Here is a 12,274-nt window from a genome sequence, read left to right on the forward strand (position 1 = left end):
ATTACAAATATTTTAAGGTAAGTAATGAGTGTACTATATGAGTATTTTACTTTTTTATTGTTTTTTAATGCCTAGTTCTATTGCTAACTTAATATATGTTAGTGTCAACTTATATTTATATGCATTTATAAGTTTTATTGTTTTTAATGCTTAGTTCTATTGCTAACTTAATATATGTTAGTGTAACTAGAGTTTATATGCATTTTTAAGTGTAAAAAAAAGGGTGTTCCACTTTATGGCGATTCCTGCTTTATGGTGGTAGCCTGGAACCTTACCTGCTGTATAAGTGGGGCCCTACTGTACTTCAATAATTTCACTAATATCAACTCTATGGCTTATTTATCCATCACAGTTCATCTAATATGACATAACAAACAATATAAATAACATAGAAACCTGATATATACTCTAGAATGAATAAAATATGTCATTATATATATGGTGGCAGCTGACAAGATTTTGTCTGGAGACAGGACAAAATACTCCTTGAATATTTCGTTATCAACTCTACGGCTTATTTATCTATCACAGTTCATCTAATATGAAATAATAAACAAATAACATAGAAACATGATATATACTCTAGAATTAATAAAATATGTCATTATGTAAGAGGTGGAGGCGGCCACAGCCGCTCCCTCTTTGTTGTGGTAAACATTGCCATCTAGTGACGGCCTTTTGAAGCCGTCTATTATTAAAATAATTATTATGTAGTACATTATTATTATGTATATGTATTACTATTATAGGTATACAGTGGACCCTCACCTAACGATATTAATCCATTCCTGAGAGCTCATCGTTAGCCGAAATTATTGTTAGTTGAATTAATTTTCCCCATAAAAACTAATGGAAATCAAATTAATCCGTTCCTGACACCCCAAAGTATGAAAAAAAAATTTACCACATGAAATATACATTTTTATACACCCAAAAAGAAGACATGCGCAATTACTACTGTACTAAATAAAGAATACATGACACTTACCTTTATTGAAGATCTGGTGATGATTGATGGGATGGGAGGGGAGATGGTGGAAGTTGTTGTTGTTTGGAAGGGGAATCCCCTTCTATGAAGACTTGAGGTAGCAAGTCCTTTTCCAGGGTTACTTCCCTTCTTTTAATGCCACTAGGACCAGCTTGAGAGTCACTGGACCTCTGTTGCACAACAAATCTGTCCATAGAGCTCTGTACCTTGCATTCCTTCAAGATTTGCCTAAAATGGGCCACAACATTGTCACTGTAATAGTCACCAGCATGGCTTGCAATAGCTGTGTTAGGGTGATTTCCATCCATAAAGGTTGGCAGTTCAACCCACTTTGCACGCATTTCCTTAATCTCTTTTTTCAATTCCATACTAATTCTTGCCCTTTTTATCACAGGGTTGGCACTAGAAGCCTTCTTGGGGTCCATGGTGACTTATTTTGCAGTTACAAGCACTAAAAGCACTGGGATAATGTGAAATGTACCGAATGTATGCATAGATGCGACTGCACTGGCTGGCTTGTAAACACTGGCACCCATGGGGCAGCGTGGACAGGTCCCAGACGAATCATGTTGGGCGAGTTTTTTATCGTTGGACGGGGTAAAATTTTTACGCTCAAACACTTCGTTAGGTGGATTTAACGTTATGCTATGTGTTCGTTAGGCGAGGGTCCACTATTATTTTTTTTTTTCAACAAGTCGGCTGTCTCCCACTGAGGCAGGGTGACCCAAAAAGAAAGAAAATCCCCAAAAAGAAAATACTTTCATCATCATTCAACACTTTCACCTCACTCACACATAATCACTGTTTTTGCAGAGGTGCTCAGAACACAACAGATTAGAAGCATATACATATAAAAATATACAACATATCCCTCCAAACTGCTAATTATTATTATTGCATTATATTATTATACGTATTATTATTATATATTATTATATTATTATAATAATTTGTAATTTTTATTCACACAAAAATACAATATTTACTGTTATGCCTTACTGCAATAATTGTATAAATAATGTTAACCCATTAACGGCTGCATACTGGAATGGACAGTGACGTCATTTGTTCACTCTTGAACATAGCCAAAACAATCGAATACTTCTCCTACATCGAGCTCAATTTCTAAGTACTACTTTTCATTGTGAAAGCAATCAAAATTATATCTATTTCTGTAATATATCTTCCATTCTATCAAATGAGACCAAAAAACTAGAATACAACCATAAAAACATACGAAAATACAGCTAAGGGGTAGATAATTGTTGAGAAGTGAACTCCATTATTTAACTTAGATTTCTTTAATTTTTGGTGTACGTTAAGAAGCATCTTTCTATCATACATTGCCCAAGTTTCAATAAGATAATCCAACAAACAAATAAGAACATAAGAAAGAAGGAACTCTGCAACAGGCATACTGACCCATGTGGAGCAGGTCCATGTCCCCCCCCCCGGATTAGACCAATGACCCACCCCCCGGATTAACCCAATGACCCATCCAGTCTGGTCATCGCCACTCAAGGACGGAGCACTGTACCAGACCCAGCAGCAAAGCTAGTCAGGTCCAACTCACACCCATCCACACCCACTCATGTATTTATCTAACCTATTTTTAAAACTACACAACGTTTTAGCCTCATTAACTGTACTCGGAAGCTTGTTTCACTCATCCACAACTCTATTACCAAACCAGTGCTTTCCTATATCCTTCCTGAATCTGAATTTTTCCAACTTGAAACCATTGCTGCGAGTCCTGTCTTGGCTGGAAATTTTCAGCACACTATTTACATCCCCTTTATTTATTCCTGTTTTCCATTTATACACCTCGATCATATCCCCCCTAATTCTACGCCTTTCGAGAGAGTGCAGATTCAGGGCCCTCAGTCTATCCTCATAGGGAAGATTTCTGATACATGGGATCATCTTTGTCATCCTCCTTTGTACGTTTTCCAGAGCATTTATATCCGTTCTGTAATACGGTGACCAGAACTGAGCAGCATAGTCTAAATGAGGCCTAACCAAGGATATATAGAGTTGAAGAACAACCTGAGGACTTCTATTATTTATATACTTCTAGATATGAAGCCAAGAATTCTGTTAGCTTTATTGCGAACACTAATGCACTGTTGTCTTGGTTTTAGATTACTGCTAACCAGAACTCCTAAATCCTTTTCGCAATCGGTAGTATTTAGATCTACACTATCTAGTTTATATGTGGCATGGTTATTTACCTGTCCAACATTTAGAACTTTGCATTTGTCAATATTAAACTGCATCTGCCACTTCTCCGACCATTGCGTCAGACTATTCAAATCATCCTGGAGTGCTCTAATGTCCTCATTAGAATGAATTGGACGGCCTATTTTGGTGTCATCAGCAAATTTGCTTATGTCGCTATTTATTCCCTCATCTATGTCGTTTATGTAAATTGTGAACAACAATGGGCCCAACACTGACCCCTGAGGAACACCGCTTGTGACGTGCCCCCATTCTGATTTCTCCCCATTTATGCAAACTCTCTGCTGTCTATTTGTCAGCCATGCCTCTACCCAGGAAAAAATTTCTCCTCCTATTCCCTAGATCAAGAGCAAGAGCCCCTCACCAGCATCAAGGAACCTGCCTTGAGGTCTGCTCTCTTATAGAAATTTTGCTCACGTATGGAAACAAAAAATCGACCCATCAACTGCTCATATTTGGAAAAACTCGCACGTGGATGCGCTCGCAAGTAGAGGTTCCACTGTATTTCCCATAAGAAATAACGTAAATCCAATTAATCCATTCCAGACACCCAAAAGCATTAACAAAAAATACATTTTATAGAGAATAGCTATAGTTTTACATACAGAAAACAATGAGAAATAAATATAAAGGACTAATGAAATGGATAAATGAACATTTAACATAATTTTTACCTTTATTGAAGACTCTTGTATCCTAGGTATCCACCTTGACAGTAGCCTCAAGTTCCAGACACACACACAACAAATCACCAAGAAAATCTCTAAGACTGTAGGTATACTATCAAGGTAAGGTACTACGTTCTACACTCAGCTCTCCTGGCACTGTACCATTCACTCATATACCCTTACCTCACCTACAGAATTTGTGCATGGGGCTCAACAACATTCAATCACCTAAGACCTCTAATAACCCAGCAAAAGGCAGCAGTCAGAATTATAACAAATTCCCACTCCCGCCAGCATACTCCACCAATTTTCAAAAGTCTGAATCTGCTCACAATTAAGAACATCCATACTTATTCATGTGCCTACTACATACACAGAACAATACATGCAAATATAAACCCTCCACTCAAACTTCTCCTCACCAACCTTAGCAGGACACATGACCATAACACAAGACACAGATTTCTTTTTGACATACCTCGTGTCCATATCACACTGTAAAATCTCTATGCACATAAAGGGCCCCAAAATTTGGAATTCATTACCAGAAGATACTAAAGAAACCCGGTCTGAAAATCAATTTAAGACTCTTCTCAAAAGCCACTTAATCACCCTAGACTAAATGCTAAATACTCGGTACACACATACTCACTTATGTTATTCCCACATCATAATTTCAACAATTACTTTGAACCTTTTATCCATTGTTGACAGGAATATAATTGAATCGTTGTTTTCACAAAAGCATTTTTGAATCATTTTCACAAAAAACATTTTTGAATATATGAATATATCTTTTGCCTTATATAAATTAGATTCACTTATAATTAATAATCTACTGTACAACTATGATATAATTAATATTCTACTGTACAATTATGACATAATTCTTAGTGTTAAGTAGTCTGTAAGCCAATAATGTTAAGTCGGCCCATAATGCCTAAGCATAATAGAGGCTCTCGTTGCATTGCAACCCATTATTGTAAATACAAAGTCTCCATGTACTATTTGCAAAGACATAAATAAATAAAATAAATAAATAAAGTATGGAAGACAGCAAGGAGGGGAGAGGGAGGAGAGGTTATCACTACCACCATCACTACCACCCTCTACCACAAACACTACCACCCTCTACCACCATCACTACCACCAGGCCCGGTGGCTAAAGCTCCCGCTTCACACACGGAGGGCCCGGGTTCGATTCCCGGCGGGTGGAAACATTTCGACACGTTTCTTTACACCTGTTGTCCTGTTCACCTAGCAGCAAATAGGTACCTGGGTGTTAGTCGACTGGTGTGGGTCGCATCCTGGGGGACAAGATTAAGGACCCCAATGGAAATAAGTTAGACAGTCCTCGATGACGCACTGACTTTCTTGGGCTATCCTGGGTGGCTAACCCTCCGGGGATTAAAAATCCGAACAAAATCTTATCTTATCTTATCTTATCACCCTCTACTGACAAGAAACAAAGGCAGACTGACTCAGAATGCGTGGGATGCTTTGTATGGGTGTGGGCAGACACGTTTGGTATGGCGGACCACTTGTCAACTTGATGAAAACCGAGGTGACGAACGAAAACTGGGACAAAATTTTGATGAAGAAAATCGTTGAAAACTGAATTCAACAAAAATCAGGGCAAATGAAAATCCAGGTTCCACTGTAAATTTATCAAAATAAAGACTTTCATATTTGTACAAAAATATAACAAAACCTACTTAATAAAAAAGAATTTACAGTACATAAATAATTTTCTTCATGCCTATTATCACTGAAAGAAACAATTTGTACAACAATTTTTCCTGGGGCATGAATAGAATTAATGTTATTTATGATATAAAAGATTAGCAGATTTATGTCCCAATAAAAAATGATGACTAGGATAAACAATAATCCAACAGAAATGACCGAGACATCTGCCCAAGAACTCGGAGTACTATTCAACCATTTGCCTCAACATAACATTTGTCCAGAAAATTTCTTCATAATGCCTATAAGTTACAAAAAAAAAAATCCATGTTCGTTATTACAGTAAGCACTTTTTCTCTCAGGTATTACTAAATCTGTAGAACAGTTTACATGTTAGAGCCACCATAGCAAAAACAGTAGCTACTTACCCATGACATGCAACAAGGGATTATTTTAAGCCAAAGATTTCCCATCTCAATATTTTATTACATACTGTACCCAATATTGTAATGAAATTACAATACGTATTATGTTATGAAATTGGAAATTTTTAATTATATTTTACGTGATCATAAAGATAATGCTCAACTGAGATAAGCTTCAGTCAGGAAATCTACAAACATTTTATAGACTGTATTAGCATGTACCATGTAATATTTATAAAACAGTTCTGTCACACACGTAACATGCATACTTTAGGGATATATTATGGAGACTTAACCTAGGATAATCCAACCAACTATGGGTGTATATATTTATACCCTGGTTTTGCAAAAGGAAGTATGCAATGGGTCAGCAGATGTATAGCAAATAATTTGTTAAAAGATTATTGACAGAGCAGTGGGGTAACAACCAGTGTATAGGTTAAGTTACATAAATCTGTAAAAACCATCACACAGACAAATTTAAAATAAACGAATGTGATATGTGTGGCAATGCTGTTCAATATTTTTATACTTCTGAGCTGCGAGTCTAACTGCCTCAGTAATTTTGAAAGTGAAAAACATTTTTTCTGATATGCAGTATAGATATGAAGTGACAAATTTGATTTTTGTAATAATGTCACATATAGTACACCCAGCATATTTAACTGCAGTATATACAGTAGATCTCTAACTTGTAGTACATAAGTCTGGGCAACCACCCATTGCACATTCTAAAAAGTATTTGTTTGGGTACAATCTTTAACATCTGAAACTGATGATTACTTAACCTAAATGTACCTCTAACAGAATCTAGTGTGCCTAACCTAGTAGCATTAAGATCAATGCAAGGAAGGGAAGGACAGCTCCATTTCCTTGATTCAAGAGCCCATCATTGTCATTAAGACAATAATTAAGTTTTCTTAGTCTCCATACATAATATGAAACATTTTACAATAGTTTTAAAGTCAATTACCTAGATTTTTAACCCATGACAACTAAATAATCAAACAAATGTGATCCAGTATAATGATTATTATAATTATAATCAAAACTAAGCTCTAAATCCAGTATACTGAAGACGCTCCATTACTCAAGTTAAGATGCGAGGCGCCGTCCCCTGTAGTTCACCAACAGTCTGCTTGATGGGTCGCTGCACAAGACGTCAGTAAGATGTTACAACAGCAGCAACAAAGATGTGATGGCGGAAGTGTCAGCCAAGTGGGTGTTGTTGGGGTTGTTAAGGGCGACCACAACTCAGGTCGTCCTGAGCTCTACCTCCCAGTGCTCGGGGAGGAAATAATACTAAAATCTGCACTAAAGTAGAATAATAAATAAGTCTCAGAGTAAAAATGATGACCTTGAAGCTTACATAACCGTCAAAACAAGGCACCAACACCCTACCCAAATTGATGCTCGGCTCCCTTAAGAGTCGTACAAAAAATCCACAGTATAGTATACCTTATAATCGTATTTTTCACATTTGGAAATACCTGGAAAGGGTTTCGGAATCAACGCCCCCGCGGCCCGGTCTGTGGCCAGGCCTCATGGTGGAGCAGGGCATAATTAACCAGGCTGTTACTGTTGGCTGCACGCAACCCAACGTACGAACCACAGCCTGACTGGTCAGGTACTGACTTTAGGTGCCTGTCCAGCGCCTTCTTGAAAATAGCCAGGGATCTATTCGTAATCCCCCTTATGTATCCTGGAAGGCAGTCGATCAGTCATGGGCCCCTAACACTTATTGTGTTGTCTCTTATCGTGCTAATGGCATCCCTAGTTTTCATTGTGAGAATGTTGCACCGTCTGCCCAGTCTTTTGCTTTTATAGGAAGTGATTTTCGTGTGCAAGTTTGGTACTAATCCCTCTAGGAATTTCCAAGTGTATATAATCACGTATCTGTCCCGTCTGCGTTCTAGGGAGTACAGGTTGAGAAACTTCAAGCGTTTCCAGTAACTGAGGTGTTTTATAGAAGTTATGTGTGCCGTGAAAGTTCTTTGTACATTTTCTAGGTCAGCAATATCACCTGCCCTGACACGTGCTGTTAGTGTGCAACAATATTGCAACAGAGGCAAGAGAAGCACTATGACAATAATTACAACAAGCAACTTCAATGGAAATACGTCACTTTGACATTTTTGGGTTATCCTAGGTGATATATACATATATTACAATGTATAATGACTCACGAAATCGTAATGACACGATTGCAAACCAACCATACCACGGGTGGGGATAGAACCCGCGATCAGAGTCATAAAACTCCAGACCGACGCGCTAGCCACTGGACCAGCTGGCTACAATAAGATTCGTCCAACTGGAGTTTTATGACTCTCTGATCGCGGGTTCTATCCCCACCCGTGGTATGGTTTACTATGTATAATAATTTTATTCACCTAAATTTGTGCAACTGTACTTATGTGTGCCTGTACCTAAATAAATTTACTAACCGAGTGACAAAAGCATCAGGGCCAACACTAATAGTTAGGGCTGTATATTGTATGGTGTAAGTTTATTTAGGTACAGGTACACAAAAATACAATTATCATACCTAATAACATATGTGTAAATTGCCTAGAATATCTCAAAAAAGTCAGTGACCTGTCTCCACTGGGGTTCTTAATATCTACAAACTGTGGAAGACAACTCGTGCAGTCACTGCGAAAGAAGAAAAACCTCTAAGTAAACAGAATGTAGCCTGGAGAAGACATCTGGCATGAATCGCCATTTATAAAATCATAAATTGTTACACATTTTGACCTGGTTATTTGAAACGACTTAAAACAAATACGAGAATATGCACATTAAAGCACTGCAAGATTGGTGTATACTTATTGTATATACATTTGAAAGTCTTTAGAGGTCATGTTAATCCCTCTACTGTTCACACCATAGTTATGTCTGCATTCGTGGCCTATATGTTAACTCTTAAATGTTTAATATTTGTTTATGAAACTAGCGCTACTATCGCAATAATTTCCATTATAGAGTAGGTGAATGAACTTGTAGAATGAAAACAGTATTATTACTGTACTTTGTTTAGTCAAGAAAAAGTTCACAGTACTTGTAACCGTTATGATCCTCCGTAATATTTTAATAAATGTCCTCAGGATAGGTATGGGGTCCATAACAAAGTGATACAAATAATGTTCAGTAAAATCAAGTGAACTGTCAGTGTATTTATATATACTGATCAATGTCATATTTGTTAGACTTAAGGTCTAGTGGTTGCAATCACTAACATTAAGGACACTTCATCTCTTAAATAAGAAATAAAGTAAACTATCAGCGAATTTATACAATATAACAATAAACTATAGCGTTTGAAACTAGTTGATTGACACTCATAGCTAAAGCATCTGAATTGTACTTAGAGAAAACGTAAGTGTTGGGAAGACTAAAGAAATCAAATATTTCATCGCCTCAATGATTTACATACATTTACTTACGAAAAAATTTAGAATGGTGCATACGAGTAAACATACATTGATCTAGACCAGCGGGTCTTAACCAGGGGTCTCTCCCCTATAGAAGGGTGTGAATAATTTCCAGGGAGGCTGGGGCGAACCCAGAGCAAAAATAAGGAATGGTCTTAACATCTGGTACCTCAGAAACAATATAAAAAATCTTACCAAATGTGTCCTCACTTTATATGCTGCGTATTTGCGATTTGCCCCTTAAACAAACGTTGTTAAATAGTTAAAAATAATAGTTAAGAATGAAAACCAGTTTCTCAGCCTTCCTATGTCTTCTTATGAAATGTGCTCGATTTTAAATAATTATTTCCTCTCGGTTTTTACACAGGAAGACACTAATAATATTCCGGTAATTAATTTTTATAGTGGATCAGAAGAAGATAAAATATGTAACATCATAGTCACTAGTGAAATGAACATCAAAATGGTATACAATACCGACAGGTTGTTAGGTAAGACACATATGCAACAGTTAGACAACTTTATTCCGAAACGTTTCGCCTACACAGTAGGCTTCTTCAGTCGAATACAGAAAGTAGGCAGGAACAGTAGAGATGTGAAGACGATGTAATCAGTCCATCACCCTTAAAGTCGTAGAATTTGAGGTTGTCAGTCCCTCGGCCTGGAGAAGTTCAGTTCCATAGTCAGGAACTATCTGAAGATCAAGCGACAGTGCGGAGACTTAAATACTGTCGGAAGGAGAGGTGCAGGGTAGTAGTAGTAGTAGTAGTAGTAGTAGTAGTAGTAGTAGTAGTAGTAGTAGTAGTAGTAGTAGTAGTAGTGAGAGGCAACTGAGAGGTCATGTCCCTCTCAGATCCAACCCTTCTCACTTGAAACGCTTGTCCAAGGTGTTTTCTGTACCAAGATGCCACGTGTTGCAGTGTCTGACAAGATGAACATCAAAATGGTATACAATACCGACAGGTTGTTAGGTAAGACACATATGCAACAGTTAGACAACTTTATTCCGAAACGTTTCGCCTACACAGTAGGCTTCTTCAGTCGAATACAGAAAATAGGCAGGAACAGTAGAGATGTGAAGACGATGTAATCAGTCCATCACCCTTAAAGTCGTAGAATTTGAGGTTGTCAGTCCCTCGGCCTGGAGAAGTTCAGTTCCATAGTCAGGAACTATCTGAAGATCAAGCGACAGTGCGGAGACTTAAATACTGTCGGAAGGAGAGGTGCAGGGTAGTAGTAGTAGTAGTAGTAGTAGTAGTAGTAGTAGTAGTAGTAGTAGTAGTAGTAGTAGTAGTAGTAGTAGTAGTAGTGAGAGGCAACTGAGAGGTCATGTCCCTCTCAGATCCAACCCTTCTCACTTGAAACGCTTGTCCAAGGTGTTTTCTGTACCAAGATGCCACGTGTTGCAGTGTCTGACAAGATGAACATCAAAATGGTATACTACTACTACTACTACTACTACTACTACTACTACCCTGCACCTCTCCTTCCGACAGTATTTAAGTCTCCGCACTGTCGCTTGATCTTCAGATAGTTCCTGACTATGGAACTGAACTTCTCCAGGCCGAGGGACTGACAACCTCAAATTCTACGACTTTAAGGGTGATGGACTGATTACATCGTCTTCACATCTCTACTGTTCCTGCCTACTTTCTGTATTCGACTGAAGAAGCCTACTGTGTAGGCGAAACGTTTCGGAATAAAGTTGTCTAACTGTTGCATATGTGTCTTACCTAACAACTAGTGAAATGGTTGTGAAGCAGATAGACAGACTGAAGCAAAATAAGTCACCGGGTCCTGATGAGGTTTTTTCAAGGGTTCTAAAGGAATGCAAAATGGGACTCTGTGAACCATTAACTAATATTTTTAATTTATCTCTTCAAACAGGTGTAGTGTCTGATATGTGGAAGATGGCTAATGTAATTCCTATTTTTAAAACAGGGGACAAGTCGTTACCGTCAAATTACCGCGCAATAAGCCTGACCTCAATTGTAGCCAAGTTGCTAGAGTCAATTATAGCTGAGATTATAAGAAGCCATCTCGATAAGCATAGCTTGATTAATGATACTCAGCATGGATTCACAAGAGGCCGGTCTTGTCTAACTAATTTATTAACTTTCTTCAGTAAAGCTTTTGAGGCTGTTGACCACGATAAAGAATTTGATATTATTTACTTAGATTTTAGTTCCGCACCATACTTAGATAGAGTTCTGCACCATAGACTGTTAAAGAAAGTGGCAGCTCATGGCATTGGGGGAAAAGTGCTCTCGTGGATCGAGTCATGGCTCACTGACAGGAAGCAGAGTGTGTCCATAAATGGGGTTAAATCCGAGTGGGGATCTGTAACAAGTGACGTTCCACAGGGATCAGTCTTGGGCCCGTTGTTGTTTATAATATATATCAATGATCTTGATGAGGGAATTACTATTGATATGAGCAAATTCGCCGATGACACAAAGATAGGTAGGATATGTGATGAATGGTTTGAAAAACCGACATGTTGAAGATTGAGACACTTATGCAGTATATGGGAATCTTTATTCAGGAAACGTTTCGCCACGCAGTGGCTTCATCAGTCCAATACAAAGAGGAAGGCGTAAGGAGAGGAGGAGAATGAGGTAATCAGTCCCTCAACCTGGAGTCGATGTGTTCAGTCCATCAATCTTGTAGAATGTACATTCTACAAGATTGATGGACTGAACACATCGACTCCAGGTTGAGGGACTGATTACCTCATTCTCCTCCTCTCCTTACGCCTTCCTCTTTGTATTGGACTGATGAAGCCACTGCGTGGCGAAACGTTTCCTGAATAAAGATTCCCATATGCTGCATAAG

This window comes from Cherax quadricarinatus, chromosome 23 (assembly GCF_038502225.1).
Source record: "Cherax quadricarinatus isolate ZL_2023a chromosome 23, ASM3850222v1, whole genome shotgun sequence".
In the NCBI taxonomy this organism is placed as follows: domain Eukaryota; kingdom Metazoa; phylum Arthropoda; class Malacostraca; order Decapoda; family Parastacidae; genus Cherax; species Cherax quadricarinatus.